Here is an 18,199-nt window from a genome sequence, read left to right on the forward strand (position 1 = left end):
TACAATTTGCTAGGGAATAGATCGTGTTGATCTAAACTGATTGATTCTCAGTCTCATGGTCGTTCTCTCCAAAACATATCGGCATCATTTCTTTGTATCAGTCATCACCTGCAAAATCATCTGTTCAACTGTCAAAATTAGTCAAGAACACACTTCAATACCATGAATACCAGACGTGAACATGAGGGTGAGGAGCCCGACTGGGGGGTGAGGGGGATGAGGAGGGGAGGAGGGGGGCAGGGAAGAAGTGAGCTGTGAAACTCCAGCTTCATTTACAGCGCTGTGGGCTACATGCAATTTTCCTTTGTTTCTTTGTGTTTATTTTACAGTATATTGAACTCTGATGAATGAAGCTACTTTGTGTGTGACTAAAAATCATAACAGTTTCCTTGGAAGTATGAAAGCAATGTGTGAATCAAAACTTGAAGGTTTTTCTTATTGTAAAAGGCTTTTTCTCTTCATTCTCTTATACAATATGTATTCTGTTAGCTAAACAGCCCAAAGAAGAAAATAAAAACTATCACAGGAACCACTGTGATTGAAGCACTGGGCTCAGACAGAAAGGGAGACGAGGAATTTTGAGGGCATTGGCCATTTGTTTGAGAAAGGAATATAGTTTTGCCTCCTGATTGGACTGTTTTGGAAGAGATGTGATCTCTGACAGGAGAACCATGTGGTTCTGCTGGACCGTCCAGGATGTTTTTGACAAGAGAACCAAGGGAATTGAGAAGGTCCGGTACGTTTCGAGAAATGAGCCAAAACTGTTGAGAAGGATCTTTGCATTTTGGAGGCTTTGATTCTTTATATGGGAAAGAAATGTAGCTTTGAAACATGAGTGAACAGTTTTGGGAGAGAGATGAGCTTCAGCCAGTGCAGTGAGCTGAACTGTAAGACCGTTTTGCCAAATGATCTTGGAGTTTTGAAAATGTAATTTCGGTTTCAAGAAACGAGCCAAACCAATGGAGAAAAACTGTAACTGGTGGATTAAAAAGGTATATATTTTATTGAAAACACACAAGCCGACTGCAATGTTTTATGATTTAGCATTTACAAAAACAAAGTTGTAAATGTTGCTGTGTAGGACCAAAACTTTTCTGAAACAAACACGTTGTTTTCCCTTTGCGTGTGATCGAGGTCTTAACGATACGGACTTACAGCCAAAGATCTTCATAAGATGAATTGACTTCCGATGTACACTGTGAGAGAAAGAGCGAGTTCCAGTAGAGATGAGTGAGAAAAGCTGAACCAGGACTGTGTGGAGGAAGAGATGGAGAGTTCATCAGTAAAACGCCTGGAATAAAGTACTGAGCATCGGTCCTTGTTGTGTCAAATGTTTTTTGAAACCGTTTACAGCTGAAGAAAAGAAAACAATATTGTTAGTGCACATATATGTAGTACTGCACACTTTCAGTGTGTCTAAACGCTGTTGTCTCATCTTAAAATGACCCAAAACTGAACAAGTTTTCTGTTTTCACTTAATGAATCTTATCTGTGTAAACACAACCTGCTGTAATGCATTTAGAAATAAAACCTTGGAATCTGTTTCAGGTAGACTTTAGCCGTGTTCCTTAAAGTCTGCTGTGAGTAGCGCTGCGAGTCTTCTCCTCCTCTCCGCATTCATTTATCAGCAGCAGCCAGGAAACGCAGGAAAATTGCCCCCATCACGAGACAAATGCGGAGGCCATGAAACCCTTTACCAGCCCGATTGCTCACCTAAAGCAAACAAATGCGTGGCAATTACACGGCACACTATTTGTCCATGCACCAAGACGGATGGGTCCAAATGAAAGCCGAATTACGGCGAACCTGCAGAGGAACCGACGCGCCGGGGAAAATCTCTGCCTGCATTCAACCGAAACAACGCAGAAAATTACAGACATCTCTTCTGTTCTGCATTCTGTCCTCTTCAAAAGCTTTTTTTTCATTTTTATCACTCACCTTCAGAATTTTATCAAACATTTTCTGACTGACAGGCTTCACAATTCCTATTATCTCTCTGGGTTTTATAATAGAAACATTGTCTGTTGTCACTTTTTCGTCATATTTTACTTTTCATGAAACATGTTTCACTTCTTCAGAAGAGATAGACTGAACCTTTCGTCCAGTGAAAAGTTCAAACATTTTTCAAGTGTTAATGTTTTGAATTTTTTGCTTTCACAACAAATATTTCTCAAATGTGAAACAAAAACACATCTACACTTGAAACAGGATCACAGTGTAGTGGAAGCTACTGAAAATGACCAATTCCATTTAGTATCTGTTGACTCGATGGCCGGTCCACTCTGGATGGCATTACTGTGGACAGATGAATGTAAAACAGATTAAACAGGAGTGAATAAGACCTAATATTTAGTTTCAAATCATTTGTTAATGAATAAGGCACAGCTTCTCAAGCCAACGGGAGTTTATAGGAAGTGAACGGTTTGTAATTCCCTCGTGACACACGTGGTTTACGTTGCAGCAGGTTTATTTGGCTTCTTAAATCCTCCAACTTCTCCAAATGAACCCGTTGCAAGAAAAGCACTTGTCTGCTTAAGCTGTGAGGATATGACAGCAGATCCGCACTGTCAGGTCAGAGACAGCAGCTCTTCACATGTTGAAAGTAACAAGCTTAAAAAACACTGAAGTGATGGTACTTTGAATGATAATACTAATGTCATAAGAGTCACTGAGTCCTACAGCCAGAAGTCGAGGCTTCGCAGTAACTTGAGGGTGAGTTTTTATTCTAAGGTGGATTCATCTGAGAGGTTTGTTCACCTTTCAGTTTGCAATACTGAGCTTACATAACCCAAATCTGAGGACAGATCTACATCTGGACCAGGGACTAAATCAGCGACGACACCAAAGATTAGTTTCCATTTCTCAGAAGCGAAATGACAGGATGAAATTTTTTATTGGTCGCTGAACATCAAGACGAGATTCAAAGCATTTTATGACTCAATAGGCATCTTCACAATTTGGCTCAACTCATTCCCTACAATGCAGTTGGAAGCCCGTTTATGATGTGAGAGTATAGTGTTTTTACATTTTTGTTTCTGAAAAGTTTCTGAAAAGTTTTGCATTTACACGGCAACGTTTTGAAAACAGCAAGTGACCCCAGTGTTTCAGCAGAAACACTGAAAATGATGCAGTTATGTGCTGACAGTTGTTTTTGTAATGAAACCACTCACTCACACACACACACACAGTCACACAGCGCTCGGACCAGCCTGCTGTCTCTCATTTGTCAGACCCGTGTAAATCCCCCCCCAGGGGGCAGCACCGTCCCCACGGCTGCTCCACCTCCATGCTCTCATCATGCATGTAGCAGCAACACTCCACTGACTCCACCACTTACACACACACACACACACACACACACACACACACACACACACACCACCACATACATGTTCACACAGAACTCATTATCAGCAGTGAGTGAATTTCCTCCATTGTGGGACGGAGGTAATTTCCGCGCCGTGTTGATAGAGAAGCTAATCTAAAAGGAACCAGTTCATGAACATCACCCACAGTAAAAGACATTCTATCACACATAGGCATGCAGATAATTGAGTTTTACTCAATCAAATGCCCTGGGGTCCACCCCCTCCCCCCGCCTCTCTGCCACCGGGGTCCTAATGGCTCAGAACAGTCATTTTGGTCATGTGCTGAAAAGTCTGATCGTTTCCACCACATGAGCATAATTCATGTAATGACTGATGTGTTATTGACCAGGAGTTAAACACGATAATGCTCCTGCGACTGCTGCTGCTAATCAGGTTTAATCACAGTTTGTGGAGGAAAGCACTGCGGAGTGCGGATCATGTTAGATTTAATGGCAACTAGCAGTGGAGTTTATGGGTGGGTTGAAATGGCGGGGGGGGGGGGGGGGGGGGTGTCACTTGTTACCACACACCAGATGGAATGAAGCGCCTGTCAGTGGACGTCCAGTCGCCTCCCGAGTCCACGTCCTGCTCATTGTGACTCATCCAGGGAGGAGCAGTGGAGCAGCGGTGAGGGCTGTTAGCTCACAGCTGGAATGTTCCCGGTTTGGACCTGCTGTGCTCGGATTGAATGCTTTCCTGTGTCGACGTGGGTTTCTCGGCGTACTTTAGCTTTAATTGGTGGCCCCTGAGTGTGTGTGTGCGCCGCCTCCAGAGGAAAAGCTTGGTTTTTAAGCTGAGAAACGGAATATATTGAAATATGTTGTTGAGATGAACCGTCTCGTTTACGATGCAGTCCTCGTAACTCTCGGTCAGCTGTGACAGTTTGAAGAACAATCAGTATCAAAACACCTTTATTGTATGAAGTGATGTTAAAATGTGTTTGTTCAGATTCCCTTGTGTTGATAAACTAAGACGGCTAAATTAAGAAGCTCTTTTGGTAAAGGTTCATACTGTCTGCGATTCACTTATAAGCTAAGAAGTTCTTTTCCAAGACAGATAGTGGCGAGAGTCTGGAAAACATCAGAAGAAGAGCCAGCAGTCTATTTGAGACGTCACTTCCCATCACGTGACGTGCCTCCTGAGGAAGGTCACCGGATGTGACCGAAACTAGTAGAAGTAACTTTACTCTCGCCACTATCTGTCTTGGAAAAAAACTTCTTAGCTTCTAAATTAGGAAGACCAGAAATATAACGGGTCATGTAGAGGACCAGTTTTCACTGCGTTGTAAACAGGACCTCAGTGTGTCGAGTTAATGATCTCCTCCCAAACACATCCTTGTCAGGCATAAGCTCTTGACTCTGTCAGGTGGCTGATGTGATGTCCTGCATTTCTACTTCATCACCCCTTGATTGGGTCAGAAATTGCAGGGAAGGGTGTGGAAGGAGGACGGACAGGAAATCTGTGTCCCTCTGAGGAAAGTCACACACGGCTGCCCTGAGCTGCAGTAATGACGGCTGTTGGATGTACATGAGTATAGATTCTACCTCTAGGGCCAGAAATTGACTCCTACTCCCCGCAATACGGACTGTGTGCAGCATCCGCTAAATAGGTGTGTGGAACATACACACACACACACACACACACACACACACACACACACACACACACACACACACACACACACACACACACACACAGTCAAAAATCCAGCAAGGCACAAGGAGTGAATCAATACCACCCTCCAGCTGACCGGCAATGACGTCAGCCACACAGTAGGACCCCCCCCCCCCCCTCTCGTGCCTGTACGTTTTATCTATCTCCGCGTGCACACGTATACACGCACACAGGCGCCGCGCGCACTGCCGAGGCGCGTTGCTACGTGCCCCGATTGGAAAGCAGCCGCGCGCCACAGCTTGGGAGAAAAAGGCAATAAGTTGCACAAGTGATGCTGATGGAGGGAAATAGAGACCAGCGAGCAGCCCCACCCCGCTCTGCGCGTGGAGACCAAACATTATGTAATTACTACCTCCAGAGACGCAAAGTGAGTCTGAGGCGCATCCCCCCCAAAAAAACTCTCAATATCTGGACTGGAGTCAATCACGCGCGCCGCGGGTTACATTTTGGACCAGAAATGGTCCCAGTCAAGTGTTTCCCTGCTGAATAGACTGTTTTCTCATCATAACATCGAGCTCAGCGTGCGCGGATGGCGGAGTAAACATGACACAGTTAACCAGAGGAGCCGTATAAGATATAAACTGAGAATCAAAGGCGCCATGAGTCCCGCGGGGACTCCCGCGATATTTAATTGATTTTTTTAACACATTGCTGGATTAGTGCAGACAATGACACCGATGATAAGGATGCTTCTTTTCTTTTTAAGTTCAGATGTACACTGCAGGTCGAGTGAGAGCGACAGTTGCTCCTCTGACTGATTATTTCTCTGCGCGCCTCTCTCTCTCTCTCTCTCTCTCTCTCTCTCTTCCTCTCTCTCTCCCTCCCTCTCCCTCTCTCCCTCTCTCTGCTGGAACGCACGTCCAGGGATCACACTCTCGCTTTCTCCGTCTCTGCCGCTGCAGATCGGACCGTAAAGCTGCAGGCGCGCCGCTTCTGCTTCTTCCTCCCTCCTCTTCACTCCCATCAAGGTAAGAAACGTTTCACTGTCGCTCTTTGGCTCCGCTCTCAACTGTCGGGATTTGCACGTGTGTACGCGTGTGTTTTTCTTTTTTTCTTTTCTTTTAATTTTTAAGAAACCTGAGGTGAGTGCGTGCGTGCGTGCACACATCCCTTGCCACGTTGAGAGATTGTTTCTCCACCAAGATCTGATGTCAGGCTCAAAATGTGCTCATGAGGCGAATCGGACGATCGGACAGGATCTGCGCCTCCGGGCGCGAGGAGAGAACAAGTGTGGAGACGCGTCCGCGTCCTCTCGTGCCACGGGGCAGTTTCAGTCCTGATCGATCCGCATCGCTTCATATTCTGCTGGACAGGACAGCTGTTGAGCTGAGGAGGGGGGTGGAGGGGGTGTCCGGACCCTCCCGGACCGGATCAGGAGATCTGAGCAGATCTCAGGAGATCTCTGGCTGATCCGCTCCGCTCGCGCTCGGAGCGGGGTTGGTAGGGTGGAGCAGTGTCGGTGCCAAAACGCACAGAAAAAAAAAGAAGGGGGGGGTGGGTCCTGCTGCTGCTGCTGGCTTTGCAGCGGCTACTCCTGCAAGAGTGTGTGCGCGTGGTCGACAGCAACGCGCGCAGCTGTTGGACAGACGGGCGTGCGCTGTGGTTTAAAAGGACGCGTGAGCCGCGCGCGGGCGCACGAGATGCTGCGCTGGAGTTCATATCAAAGTGGTCATTACCACAGATTCTGGCCGGGGGGGGGGGTTAAGTCCCCAAACCTCATTGTGCGTGTTTGAAGAGCGCGAGGAAAATAGATGACGGAGAGAGATGGAGGGAAGATGAGAAAGGAGGAGGGGGAGGAAGGGGGGTAAGTGTGAGTAAGATGAGAGAGTTGGAGAGGGAGATGGCGCCCTACACCAGCGCGCTCTGGCAGCGGTTTGATTTATAGTCTCTCCAATGCGCACTGACGCACAGAGCTCCGGGTAACCCCCCACTCCCACCCCACCCCGCCCGGCCCATCAGCCCACCGATCAGAATTATGTCACACTGATCTGACCACCCCCCCCCCCCCCCCCCCCCCCCCCCACACACACACACACACACACACACACACCTCCACCCACCTTCCAGACGCCCCCCGGGGGGCAAACACACGTCGGGGCGTCGTGAGGGATGATCGCAGCCGTTTGAAAGCGATCATGACTGATGCGATGTGACGGGGGAGCCAGCGGACCCCCGCCGGACCTCGATGTGTTTTGACTCGGGGATTAAGACTCCTCATCCCCCTCCAGGTCGCTCTCCAAAGTTGGATAATATTGTTCACGCATCTCATCCGGATGATGTGAGAGTGACTCATCTGGCCACGGGAAGACCCAGGAGTTCATATTTAAATGTTCCTATAGGAGGACGGGACAAACAGTCCTGATGGGAACGCCTCTCACCCTCCTCTCCACCCTCTGTCTCATCACCTTATCATCATCTTCCTCATTCCTGGAAGCTGGAAACATCATCCTCATCTCTGCAGCGACTGTCATTTTCTCCTTTTCATCTCTCTCCCCTGCCTCATCATAATAATTGTACCTTCTCCAGCAGGGGTGTAAAGCTCGTTTCATTTCAGGGGTGGCACACAGCGGTTTCATCTTCATTGGATTCAACCATTAAAATATTCCTATAATAACCTTTAAATTTAACCTTTTCTTTGCTTCGGTGCAGAGCGTACGTGATGAAAATGTCTATAATTTCACAAAAATAAACATTTACTCCCCAAGATTGAAATCAGTCTCAACACAAAGCAAATTTTAATGAAACTTTCTGTTATAAAATACAGTGAAAAGTCCAACGATCTTCTCTTGTTTCATTATGCATGTTTTTTTTTTACTCTCTCATCCTGACTGTCTGAAGCTTGTTTGATATCAACCAGGAAGCATCACAGATTTATCAGCTTGTTTCTCGATGTTGTGTCAAATCTGCTGCGCTTGAGGAATTTATTTTATTTTTATGCTGTGAGGTGATTTGGCAGGTGGGATTGGAGGCTCTGGCGAGCTGGTTTTGACCCACGGGCCTTATGTTTGACACCTCTGTTGTATTGAAACATCTGTCTTTTAGCCTAATTGCGGTTGACATTATCATCTTTTCATTTTTTACCGTCACTACATCCTTTTTTTTTCTCTCTTCACGTCTCCATCACCTGCCTGTTCGGAGTTCCTCTTGACGCCACGTCCATCAACGCCATCTACATAATTTAAGCAGCCAGAAATAGGACCGTCGTCCGTCTCACCTCCTCTCTCTCTCCGGGTCTGAAATACGACACACTATCAGCAGGCAGCGGTCTGTTAAAGCCCACAGGCCTCAGGTCTCATTCATAAATCTACTGCGGGGGCAACAGGTGAGCAGCCATTACCCCCAAAGTCAAGCACTAATACATGTTTAAAAAAACGACAAATAAAACACCTGCACACTTTCCACACATGTAAAGATGTGTTTGATTTTAGAAGCCCCCCCTTTTTTTTCCTTTTTTTTCTTTTTTTTACGGTGAATGAAAGAAAAATATGTTTGGGTAAAAATGCATGAATTTCTTTTGATAACAGTAAAAATGATCCTGTCATATAGAACTGTGATTATGATCCATATTATCTCTGCGATGCAGCGTATTATTCTGCATCTCATGAAAGCTGAGACTACGACACGACGCAGAGAAAAATATAAGCAGTGGAATGAATTTAAAACCCCCGTGGGGCCAAATCCAGTTGAGTAAAGATGCACGAGAAGCAGATCAAGGAGCAGGAATTATAAAGGAAGCGGGATCTAAAAATGGAGAGTTGGACAGTAAATGAGAGAAAACTGGGTGTAAAGAATGCTGAGAAAACTCCAGGTCTCTGAGTCCTGAGAAGGCCGTGTCTGAGTTCAAAAAAGGTCTGATATTCAGAGAAAACAGGGATAAATCGTACAGTTGGAGTGCAGTTTGGCTGCAATTAGCTTCATGATTCTGCAGGAAGAGCGTGACTCAATCAAAGTGTCGTTCATTGTGAGTAAATATTTCATAAGATTGATGGAAGTGGAGGAAGTATCTTTAAAGAGGTTTCATTTTCACTTTCCTCATTTTTGGTGAAGATCTCCAGAAAGAACAGGATCTTGGCTTTATGTTTGGTTTTCATGCTGCAGAAACTGCCCAGGTTTTCTCTTATCTGCTTGTAATTGGTGGTTATGTTGGGATGTGAAGTGGCAGGTCAGCCTAGAGGAGGAGGAGCGTTTCCCCCAGGAGGAGAATGGGGTGGATAGATGGGTTAAATTAGTGCGACGCAGCCGTCTTCCCTGGAGGAATCCCATGATTCATTTCAGCAAGGCTGCAGAATCTCTGATGCACAAAAACAGGAATCATTCACAACATATACTCAGTGTATAGAACTCATTCTTACAAAGACACAAACGCAAGGACTTTCACAATGAAAGCAGTGAGTAGTTTACTCAGTCTTTTTTTTGTTTGTTTTTTTTTACATAATGAGATCTTCTCAATTAAATCTCAGTTGGACAACCTCCCAGACCCATGGCTCCCAGAACCAGTGTTGGGAAGCAGGACTTTAACGTACCGCCTTCCTACTTGTTGCAGTGGGAATGTTTTATGCTCCTGGGTGTCTGTTTCAATCTCTTTTACAGATGTGTGTGTTCGGGGACCACCAGGTTAAATGCTTGACTTTCATCCAAGGTGTTTGGCTTTCAGAGCTTTGACAAGACAAAGGTCAGGCAGCAGAATTCATGAATAAAGGATAAGCTCATCTTCCTGCGCTCATGATGGGAAAGTTGTATATTTTGCAGGAATATCGGGTCATGATAGAAGATAAATGAATGAGACAGAAAACAACATGGTTTTGGATTCTCTGACAAGCCGTGGCTTAATTTTTTGCATATTGCGTATTATTAGGGCCTAGAAAATGTGTGTGCAAGTGTCATTTTCAGAATGGAAAAAAACATACTGAGGATTTCTTTTAGTGCTGTCAGTTTTAATCGTGATTAATCAATGGAGGGCTGTCAATTATTTTTACCTCCGCCAAGGAGGTTATGTAATCACGTTGGTTGGTTGGTTTGTTAGCAACATTACGGAAAAAGCAATGGACGGATTGTAATGAAACTTTGTGGAAAGGTGGGTCTTGGGCTAACTTAGAATCCATTAAATTTTGGTGATGATCCGGATCACTGTCTGGATCCAGGAATTTTTAAAAGGATTCTTTATCATTGAGAGATAGGGCAGTCTTTGACATAGTTGGGCAGGCCCGCCGACAGGGGGGGACAAACGCCTGGTTCACACAGGACGAGCCGTGCACCGACTTTCAGATCAGCGCCCCTGTTAACCTATCTGACGGTTCATACAGGAGGCGCGGGGGAGCGGCTCGCGCCATGGAGCGCCAGTTGTAAAGTTGGACAGAGCAGATCGCACCAGACAGGAAGTCGGGAACGGAATATACGAGAGAATCCGGTCCATTTTCAAATGAAAATGAAGTAAAATTACATAAGTTATGTTGCTTTTCAGTTTTCCTTTTCAGATAAACACACACACACACACACACACACACAGGGAGAGAGGGCGAGAGAGAGAGGCGCCGCACGCCGCAGCGCTCCGCTCCGATCACACCCCCGATCACAATGTTGTTTGTTTATATATGGTCTTATTGTTGTTGGTGACTGATTTGGGCTGTGGCGGAGGTCTGCGCTCTCTGAGTGCCAAATTCTAGTTTTTAAATTGTGATTAGTTGCAATTTACTCAAAAAAAAAAATAAAAAAATACACCATGAAACTCATTTTACTGTTATTGGGACGTTGTTTTTTTCATCCCTGTGCAGTACAGGTGAATTATGAGGATTAGATTCTTCATTAGAAGCTTGATCACAAACGTTCAAACAATGCGATTAATCACAATTTAAAAAAAATAATCGTTTGCAGCCCTCATCAATAAATCGTGATTAAAACTGACAGCACTCATTTTTTAATTTACTTTTTATTAGGATTATTTTCATGATCATTGAGGACAAGAATAACATTCAGAGCAAAGGGAGGATCCAGCTCATCACAAAATTATACACATATGTGCCATTTCGTAAGTTCACATCTATGTAATAATAATAAAGATAATAGTGATTAATAATTTAATTGATTTTGAAAATTGGCTATTTGAGTCTTAATCAGATCTGAAAACATACTTTTGAACATGACTGATGTTCCACAAAATCAGGCCTTGAAGTTGAGGACTTTTGAATTTTCGAGACTGATTTGTGACCGTATCATGAGCGTCTGCAGTTCATCGCTTTCAAGGAAAAACAGAATCCTTCAAGAAAAAAACAGGCAGATAAACTCCGACGTACAGAAATGCAGAATTATTGAGAGAAAGTGAGCGAGTGAGACTGCTGCTGAACTTGCATCGTTTCCAACAGTGAGGAAAGAAAGTTGTCTGATTCAGAATGAACCAAAATCACGACGAAGACGCAGACGGCAGTATTTCCAGGGACGGCTCAGAGATCACGGGGCGACTTCCCTGCATGCAGACACTGCAGAAGCAACAGAAATCTCAGTGGCCCCTCAGGAACAGGAGAGCGAATCGCCGTGAGCAGACTGCTGCTGCTAATCAGCAGAGGAGTCAAACGGTGAAGAAGGACAAATCAATACTGATTCCCTCCAACACCTCCGACCAGCCGCCGCCGCCGCTGACCAGGACCAAAATAGAAACCAGCTCCAGCATTATCATCTTTTTTTTTCTCCCTCGTGCCTACTCTCTTCTTCTGGTTGCAAATGTATTCACAAATAGACGAGAAGTTTGCCCTAACTTCAGAGCAAGTGAAGATTACAGCTGCTGCTCGGAAAGTACAATTTTAAAAGTTTCCCAGCAGAGCTTTAAGTTTCAGTTGCACATCTGGTTCGTAGTTTTCACTTTGCACACTGGGATAAGAGAGGCCTCTTTTTACTTTTAAATTTGGGCAACACACACACACACACACACACACACACACACACACAAAAGAGCCTTTGATAAAGTGCCAGAAACACCAGAAACTAAAAGTCTGTAGTAGTTGTAGAGAAGATCTCAAGTCTGGGAGAATTTTAATGACTTTAATTAAGAAACAATAGAAACATTTCTTCCAAAGCTGCAGTGTTTATGTGCATTATTTGTAATGTGACTGAAATCAGTGTGATCAGATGAAAATCAAGCTGTTGAGGGATTTCTCTGATCTGACTGGAGATGCTGCTCAGAGGCAGCTGGTGAATGTATTGACAGATTGAACTGGATTCAAACCATTTTCAGCAGCGGTCCTGCAGTAGAACACCTGAGACGGAGTCCGTCCATTTAGAAATACAGTGATTGAGGCTTTCATGGCTGTAAAATTCTGTTAAATGGAAGTCAGCCAGGTCCTTTTATATCAGCTGAAAACTCCAAACTTCTGCTGCATGCATGAAAATGGTTCTCAGAGCCACTGAAAAGGCTACTTTTCAAAAACGGCTCCCCAGGGTAAACTTTTTGAAAATGCTCCGGCTCTGTCTGAATGGGAATCAGGGGAAAAAAAGAGGAACTTTTTGAAAACACTCCGACTCTATAAAATGCAGCTTTTCTGAACTGCTGCTCCTGTGCAACAGTACAAAGTCAGTAAATAGTTTTTCAATCCCGAGTGGCTTGAATCCCAGTCACCATGATAACAATCCAGCGTTACCGCCTGTCCAGATCAATGTCCATTGGGTCACTGTTGTTAATGCTCATAATGTAGGCTACTGTCATCTAGACAAACACGGCTTTGTAGTTTTTCTCTAAAGATCATTTCAGTTTGGCTCAATGACACTTTCAATGAATTTAGAAATAAAAGTAAATTTCACTTTGATACTTTGCTGTGTCAATCCTGGTATTTATTTTCATATTGCCTTTAAAGAAAACATCAGAGAGTGGGGACACGCTCTCCACATGCTCCAGAAACATGGCTTCTGATTAGCAACCAAGAAAATCACATTTATACAGACAGAACTTGCAAACTCTTGGAATCCAACAGGAGTTGTGTTGCTGTGAAGTGATCGAGTTGCCCACCGAACTGTCTTTGACTCGCTTTTTCTTGAATAACTTGGTTCATTGGAATTTTCAAACATTTGGTTAAATGAAGGTACCATTGGCATCGAGTCAGAACAAGAATACACTACTCTTAAGATGCAATGTCAGCAAGTATTTTTTCAAAAGGTTTGCTCTCTTAAAGGTGCATTAAGGAGTTTGCAAATTTTATGTGAAACAGCGCCCCCTGCAGGCCTTGGTCGTAATGCAGCTTAGTGAAAAACTCGTCCCTGTGGCTCGCGTGCACGAAGAAGGGAACTCCTTCTTCACTCGTTTAGTAGCGCTCAAGTAAGATTTAAGTTTCTTCTACCTGGTGGAGTCTGTGTGGAGCTGTGGCAGTGCTAGAAGCCAGTCTTTTCTTACTTTCTGGAAGCTCCTGCTCAGTTGTTGCTCACTAAGCATCTGGCGGAGTAATGGCGGACAAAATGAAACCTCACCAGCCGAGGCGCGCATTACGTCATTCCTTTCAAATTCTCCCCCAAAAAATTCAGGTGCCGAACCGGCACTGCAACTTTCAAGTGACAATTTAGCGCTGTTAGAGGTACTTGTAATGAATATGTCAGGGCACATGGTACACATCATTAAAAATGTGTAACATATTTATGGTCGAAAATCAGTATTTTGAAGGTTGTAAAACTCCTTAATGCACCTTTAAAGGATTGGTACGCTATGAAGAAGTCAAAGTGAACAGGATGATGGAGTTCCTCAGGATTTGGTCAGTTTTTACCTTTGCCTTGAACAACAGACTTAAATGGGGAAAGAAAAAGACTGACTGTGTAACAGCCACGGCTCCAAACTGTGTTTTTAGACCACAAAGTAAGAAATTAGAAAAGGAATTGAATGTCCTCTTGAAGACAGATGTCTTCTTAGTCCTGTGGATCAGTTGTATACATTTTTGAAAGATCCAAGAACACTGGCACACCAAGCCAAGCAGCACAAATCAACAAAGTAACTGGATGAGACCTTGTGATAGTATTTAAATGGAAATTTAAAAAAAAAAGTGTTGAAAATTGTCCAGAAGTCCAACAAAGCATTCTATCACTCACTCTAACAGTTTGTGAACATCATGCTCTAACTTTAGACAGTCTGGATTAGAGATGCTACGTGCTAATGCCCCACATCACCCTGGATTTATGCTAAAGATCGATTCTCGGGTGGATTCAAGGACGCGCTTCCCTCTCTGCGCCCGACTCTTGTCAGACACAACATTTCCCTTGTTTGCATTTTTTCCACTCACTCTGAGTGGTACTGTAAGTAAGTGGATGGTTAATAACAGGCTCACAAGCCTGATCAATAAACATGTTTAATAAATGAGGAAGTCCTTGTCGTTCGCCACTGAGGAGGTGTTTACCTGCTCTGGAGGTGATGCACTCTGGGATCCGCTCCAGCTGGACGGGGAAAAATGACCAATGAATATAAGTCACAGTAATTTTTTTTTTTTTTTTTTTTTTGCATGATTTGCATCAAAAACGCTGTCCAACTTTTTCCATTTCCTTGTTTACTCCTCAGTCCTCGGTTGTTTCGTGTGTGCGGCTGCTTGTGTATCAAAGACAGCCCGTGGATGTGTGAAGGAACAGCTCTGCTGCATGTGTCTCGATCAGCCTGCAGTGCTGGACGTGTCGGTCTGCCTCTCCCAGCATCCCTCTCTCTCAGTGCGAATATGAGAAGGATGGAGGGAGACGATAGGAGGTGAGTCGGATGGCTTCAAATGTTAACTCCACGGTTTGGCCGCAACAATGAGGAACCAACTGGGGGAGGACGAATCTTATCACGGCCCCGAATGTTTACTCTCCACCGTCGTGAAAGGCCAGACTGTGGCTCGTGGCGATAAGTTTTGGAAAGAAAAGCACCATTTGGCTGCTATTCTCTTGGTTGAATTCCAGAAGAGGAAATAGTGGAAGTGGTGAGGAAGAGGGATGGCTCCGGGGCAGCACAAACAAAACCGTCTCTACATTGTGAAACTGTTACATCGCAGAAAAGCTGCGGGGGTTTTGTGGAGATATGCCGCACCCGACAGGATCCAACGATGACGGATCGCTGTCTCAGGAAAGGTCGTTTCCGACTGGAGGATGAAAGCCGTGTGTGGATGTGGAGCAGATACAGGACGCTCACTAACAGATAGTTATGGTCAATGGGAATTGTAGAGGTTAGAAATGAGGAAAATGCAGATTATATTCCAACGCTGAGCCACCAGGTTAATTAATTAATTACTAGGTTTGACTGCTTTCATAGCACACAGCCATAAGTTCCGATGATTTACACGAGGCATTCTGCAGTAATTTGGTAATGATTGGTTAAGTAAGACTGATGATTGCAGGCGACAGTAGTATGCATTTCATCACACCAGTGCTATTGATTTCAATATTGACATGGCTCTTTCCATTCCTCAAGGGTAGCAAGTGTGTCTTTTTTAGAATCGGCTGAAAATAAGGTGCTGCCACACTCACTGGTGTGCCTCAGGGTGTACTTTTGGTTCCGCTCAAAATGTAGAATTTAATTGACTTTTACATGCAGCTTCTATCCAGACATGACAGCTGGTGCAGCAACAGGTTTCTCGCCAAATGAGATAGACAACATGAGGAGCACCATGTTTACCTAGCTACTGACTAAAAAAGGAGAATCTGTAGAAGTTACAATATAGAGAGCTGTGTGCCAGATTTTAGCAGCAGTGGTCCTTTTGAGAAGTGTGTGTGTGTGTGTGTGCGTGTGCGTGTGCGTGTGCGTGTGCGTGTGCGTGTGCGTGTGCGTGTGCGTGTGCGTGTGCGTGTGCGTGTGCGTGTGCGTGTGCGTGTGTGTGTGTGTGTGTGTGTTTGTGTGGTCTCAGAGCAATATGTCGAAGCAGTGCAGACACCGAATGCTGATTTTAACACAGAGGACAGCGTGGTAGTCGACTGGTGGAATCTCAGCGAGGATTTCAGTTTAATTCCAGGCCTGGTCGTTTTCAGGTAAAATGTTTTCTTATGTTGGGATGGGTTTCATGTTTTCGCTTCAGAAGAGTTTGACTAGCTACTAGTTAATTAGCTGTGAGCTAGTCAAAGTTTCAGGAGAAGAAAAATCATCATGTTTCCTCACTTGGATGAGAACTTTATGGCGATAACTACAGGCTGACACACGAGCGTTTAATCCCACTGTTGTCTATGGGGAATATTATTTGGCTCAGCAGACATTACTGGACATCTAATAGTGCTGCGGGTTTCTTCTTCTTAAAGGGGAGTTTCTCCTTTCCACTGGCTCCTATGCCTCCTCACATGTAATTGTTTTTCTCTGCGAAAGTGCCTCGAAAAGTGTGTGCTTGTGTACACACATGCACCACACACACAAACTTACTCTTTCCGTCAGGTTTTCTTTGTACAATTTATTTTGTAGCCTGAAACGTTGTAATCTTTCACCACGTTGCCACGGGTGCTGACTGAAAAATAGATCGAAATGCAAATCACAATGGAGTTATAATCTGAGAGAACCTGAGGTGGAGGAAACTGGCCGAAAGAAACTTTTTAATGGAGCTTGTTTTTCTTAACTCTTGGTTCTGGATTCTTGAACAGGAATTGTGTGGAGCTTTGAAAGTCCCTTTTGCTGAAATGATCCTTCGTCTCATCCACATGGATACTGCCCTTTAATAGTGTCTTTGTTTCTTTCTTAAACGTTCTTAAAGCTATCTTCAGCATTGAGAGGATTGAGAAGATAATAAACACTGAGCAGGCCTGACTTCATTTCTTTACCTTCATTCGGTTTCTGAGAGACGGTGACTTTAAAGGTTTTGTGCTTCGGTTTGAAGCAGTTCTCATCAGTTTACTCGTTTGATCCGCAGCAGTCACGTGGACTGCAGCCTTGTGAATGTTGCTCTCTGGTTCAATTCCATTTGATCGAAGCCAGAACCAATGATGTATGAATTACCTAGCTATAGATCGTGACAGATGTTTCAAGTGCTTTCTCATCTGGGTTGATATCGATGTGTGCAATCTGCGATTTTCTGTGGTTTGACTTCTTTATTGCTAAAAAGCTTTATTTTGCATTCGACAAACCTTCTAACTCCACACAAGTGTGAACAAAAGCCCGAGAAGAAAACAGTGATATCGATTGGATGTTTCTCTTTTCAGTTTATTCATGGGGAAACTAATTGTAGCTCCATCTTTAACATAACAATGCCTGCATTTTGGAGAAAACTTCCTGTAATATCAGAAAGCAAAATTGGATTTTCCAAACAGAGCGGTGCAGCTTAATGTCGGCGCAGCCATCGTCTCAAAGGCCTCTTGTGAGGACTGTTGTGCTCGACGAGTTAAAGAAGTCTCTGTTAGAAGCTGATGTGCTAGAAAAAGCTCCAAAAGCACCAGTGGAAAGCAGGATGAATCACCGTCTGCCTCGCACAGATCACCGCCTTGCTTTTCGCTCTCATCTGGGTGCTCCTCCACCCTCACTCCTCCGTCGGGGTAAACTCAGCGGGGCAACAGCTCGGATGTTTAAATATGTAGAGGACAACTTTCAACGCTCCTCCGCAGCCACAGCTCGGAAGTGTGCTTTTCCACACCTGAGATCTTCAAATATTCAGGCTGGAGTGGTGCATTAGCGCACACGCCAGACGAGCTGCCAGTGTTTATGGGATGCCTGAGACTCCGGAGCGACGGTGGCGTCCGGAGTGGCTCTCGCTGTCGCAGAGCAGCCAGTGTGAAGGTCTAACAGAGTCTCAGCAGTAATTTAAAGTCTGTCGGAGTGCCTCGTGAGGAACACTCCAGCTCTGCCCTTTTGTTGCGGCTCTCTCGCGTCTCTCCGGTCTCTGTTCCTTTGAAGCAGACGCATTAAACAAGCTCGTGGTCTGGTATGTGTTTAAGGAGATGGTGGTGAGTAATATCATGGAAAGATTCTTCACACGATTTCAGTATGTATTCAGATACTGTTTAAGTTTTACTAGGTTCTACTAGTTTTATTGTGTTTTACATATCATCCAATTGGAGAAGGAATGTTAGGTCTTCGGACACGAAGCTCTATTTGGGTCAGATATTCTCTACTATAACTCTGTACAACTGGCCTTGCTGTCGCATTGATCCTTTGTCTTTCATCGACTGAATCCTGTAATGTGACATCCTGGAATGTTCCTGTATCGTTTGCCGATGATGAGCGAACGGTGAATTTCTAGCAGCAGCTGGCACGT

The sequence above is a fragment of the Salarias fasciatus genome, chromosome 6 (assembly GCF_902148845.1).
Source record: "Salarias fasciatus chromosome 6, fSalaFa1.1, whole genome shotgun sequence".
Lineage (NCBI taxonomy): Eukaryota > Metazoa > Chordata > Actinopteri > Blenniiformes > Blenniidae > Salarias > Salarias fasciatus.